We start from the raw sequence: 4030 nt of genomic DNA, 5'->3' as shown, positions 1-4030 counted from the left end.
CCAGGATGAACCAAAAACTGTTCATAACGAGGGACACGATCGTCTTTGTTGCCCCCGCGTATAGCCGTCGAGGAGCCCTGGGAGGCCCGTACGGGCCCGGTTAGATCGTATGCCCGGCCGTATACGTATGCCCGACCGTATACATATTTGTTTGTATACCTCGGCCTTTCGTGCACGCGTTAAGCCGCCCGCGCGTGGGGCAGCACGTGTCACGGGTAGTTGCCAAAACTGTCCCATCATATAAATGTGGACGGCAACCACCTCCGGCCGCATCGCCCACCATTTCCCCCCGCCGCATCGTCTCCCTCTCTCCACTCTCCACTCCCCACTCCCTCTCCTCTCCAACCTCCTCGTCTCCCTCACCGCATCCTCTCCATCGCAATGGCGGATGCAGGAGGCGAGCGCCCCGATTGGGGCACAGATCTAGTGGAGCAGGCGCGGCAGATCGCTGCGGGCACCTTTGTGAGGGGGCGTGCCGACGTCCAGCGCGGTGCTCCCTCCGCTGGATATCTGGAGAAGGCGGGGGCGGGCGGCGGCGGCGCGGTCCAGCCAGATGCGCCCGCTCTGGCCAACTTCGGCGAGGCGCAGAAGGTGGAAGCGGGCTCTGGCGAGGCGCACGAGGTGGAGAAGGTGGAGAAGGTGGAGGCCGGCTCCGGCGAGGAGGAAGCGGAGCAGAAGGTATCTGCAGCTAACATTTAGTTGGTAGTTTTTAGATTGTAGGGTTTGTGGCCAGAGCTTTGTTTGGTTAGATTTGTTGGAGGTAGGGTTTTCTCTGCATTAGGGTTTTTCTGTATTTGATTCGTGCAAGAATGGTGGACCACATATGATTATTAGATTAGGTTAGAAGTAGCCAGATTGAGGGATGGGGTTTTTTCAGATGCTTATTAGATTAGTCGTGGAATTTTTGCAATTCTTTAGGTGTTTGGAGTCAAATATATACTTCTGTATTGGTTTGGGTTGGTGCCTGCTTTAGTTCTTTGGCTTGATGATTAATTAAATGGATGCTTAGTTCTAGGGATTATGGCTGTCATAGTTGCAATTCTTAGATGCTTGATTGATGCATGTTGTCATAGTTGCAGTTATTTGATGCTTGATTGATGCCTGTCAGGCAAAGGCTATGAGATGGGTTGTGCATGGCCTTGTGTTTTTGGAAATTGTCTACATGAGGTGATTAGATGGTGCATTAGTTTGGTTGTAAATATAGTGAAGGATGTGCTCATGTACTGGGTGTTGTCATGTTAATCAAAAAGAGCTTCTCAAGGGCTGGATTTTTTTGTGCTAGATTGGGGCTTCTGAAGGAGAGGGGAAGCGTGGTCGAGGGGAAGGGGCAGTCTATGCTTATTTACTTTGGGTTAGTAGTGGAATTTTGTTGTTGCTTCAGAGATATTGACAGCATTGAACATCCTCTGCAATGCCGTTGCTTCAGAGATAAAAGCATCTTGGGGTTTTTCAGATGCTTATTAGATTAGTAGTTGAATTTTTTCTTGTTAGAATTTAATTAGTATGAGGATGAATACCTTATTTAAGGGGGAATTTAAGGTCAGATAGATGTCATATGATTATTAGATCTGTAGTTCAATGTTGCTGACATTTATGATTATTTGATTTGATCTATGGTTCAATGATACTGGATGGATACATATTTGATTTGGAATGCATTAATTAAGATGTGCCAATGAATTGATTTACATTATACAAGATTCATCTATAGTATAATTTGTTGTTGTTTAGGTAAGTAATGAAATTTTAGATGTTTGTTGGAGATGTATGCATTTATAGTTGAAGTTGTACCTAATTAACTACTGCATTATGTTAATATGTGTAGGAGCTTTGCTGCATTATCCCAAAAACAGTAATTTGTGCATATTAAAATTTGTAGTTGGCTTCTGTAATTAGTATATACTATATGTAAAGTGTGAAGTAAACATTCCAAGGCAGGATCCTAGCAACAAAATATACTATATGTTTCTGTTAAGTAGTGTGGGGGGGAATTCCCTCAAAAGAAAAGTGTTGGTTTAATCCAGGGAATGTCAAGAATCCAGCTTGCATTTTCATTAGCATTTATGAAGGACATCATTTTTTTGTTGATTGATTGCTTAGATTCTGTATTTATAAGGAAAGCATTTGGTCACTTGCAACATACCAATGTGGTTCACATTCACAATTTAGTTTGTAATGACATTCTGTGAACTGCAATTCAATTCATTGTAATTGATGTGCTTGTTTGACAATATAGCAGGAGGAGGAGGATCTTCTGGGCAACAAGAGGAAGTGGGACAAGACTGGGTTCTACCCATATGAGTCTGATGAAGATGAGCCGTACGAGGTAAGGCCTAGTTGAAATGTTATTTCTGCATTGAGTTAGTATTATGTGTTTATAGTTTTTGAATGCATAATGTATTAATGTCAGTCATTAATGTGTGCAGTATGAATCTGGAGATGATGTGGTCGAGGGGAACGTCGAGTCCTCTGAAGAGAAGGAGGTGTTGAAGATCAGGGCCCAAGGACCTGCTATGTACTACAACTGGAGGAATGAAAAGTACCGGTGCCCCTACTGCAGCAAGCCCAAGCCCAGGTCTGGGTTATTGGAGCATCTGATGGAACATTGCCGGGCTACATCGATCTCCAATCATGACTACAGGATCATTGGTCAGCATTCTGCCCTCCTGAAGGTCCTGATAAACCCTGACCTCTAATCATACATCATGCTGATCATCGGAAGCTGGAAGCCGTACTCATCATCAGTATATTTGATTATGTTTTACTTTTGGAAAGCTGCATCTAGGTCTGAACTGCTAGAAAACTTGCTATATTAATGTAATGTAATGTAATGTATTGTGTGGTTGAACTGGATCTGTTGTGAACTGCCTGCTACCTATTAGAATGCTATCTATATATGTGTGGCCTTATCTTTATTGGTGGTGAATGCTTCCTTCATGTTTAGTTGTTGTTTCGATGGTGCAATGATCACAAATGGCGCTTCAGTGTTGCTTGAGACATGCTGCAACACTTGTCTATGCTGTGGGCAAGTGCAACATGCTGTGCCCATGTGCCAATTATACCAAATATTGAATGTGGCAATGTTCCAAAATGGCTGTCATGAATTATAGTACATGGGGTTTAGTAAAGTTATGACAATTGTTCATCCTCACACATTCCATCAACGCATAATTTGAATAAGCAAAAAAGATCAAATGTTCCATCATTTCAACCTATGTTGCAATTAGAGAGCAAATATTCCATCATCAAAGTGTGAAGGAATTAAATGTAAATTTAGAAGAGTAATGTAATACTAGTTAAAAATAATGTGTGCAAAAAAAGTAATTTGAAATAAGATCTACTTTATTTTGTAATAAAGTTATATTACCCTATTTATTAGAATTTTGAAAATGTCACTTATTTATAAGAAAAGAAAATATAAATATTCAAAAAGATGTGTTTGATAAAAATACCTTTTGAATTTTTGGTATGTTATTATTTGAGGGGTCATGTAATTTTTATGTTATTTTTGGAGTGCTCAGGTAATTTTTATGTAAAGTGAAGGAAAAGGAAAAGAATAAACAAAAGGAAAAGCATGGGCCATCCTAGCCATCTTGGAAACCTAGCTTTATAAATAAAAAATTCAAAAAAAATAAGAGGTCATTAAAAAAGTAAACAAATATAAGAGGGCATTATAAATTCAAAAAATTTCAAAAATATAGAAAGAATATTTTACAATGCCCCCCTGAGGTATAGACCGATGTTTTAACTAGTCAGTCTAAAGGGCATTATAAATTAATAAAAAATTCAAAAAAAATAAAACCTAGGAAACCCACCTTTGTTTGTGCAATAGATCATGTGTGCCAAAGTTGAGGTCATTTGGAGGTGGTCGAAAAAATGACCGCATTCCGGAGGGGCCATTTGGTCTAACTGAAGCCAGTTTTTGAAAAAAATGTGATTTTTCCCACCACCTCCAAATCACACAAACTTTCTTGAACATGGTGACCCACATGTGCCAAGCATGGCTATGAAAGAAAATTTGGAAAAAGAA

General features: G+C 40.5%; 1 long non-coding RNA gene across 1 annotated transcript; it reads left to right on the top strand.

Moving 5' to 3' along the window:
- The first annotated feature begins 631 nt into the window (after window positions 1-631).
- Window positions 632-2468, top strand: LOC119330139. The gene is made up of 3 exons (XR_005159922.1): window positions 632-678; window positions 2237-2326; window positions 2427-2468. It is a non-coding gene; the product is annotated as an uncharacterized LOC119330139 (long non-coding RNA).
- The last annotated feature ends 1562 nt before the right edge of the window (window positions 2469-4030 follow it).

This window comes from Triticum dicoccoides, chromosome 7A (assembly GCF_002162155.2).
Source record: "Triticum dicoccoides isolate Atlit2015 ecotype Zavitan chromosome 7A, WEW_v2.0, whole genome shotgun sequence".
Lineage (NCBI taxonomy): Eukaryota > Viridiplantae > Streptophyta > Magnoliopsida > Poales > Poaceae > Triticum > Triticum dicoccoides.
This window is presented reverse-complemented; position numbering and strand designations above follow the sequence as displayed.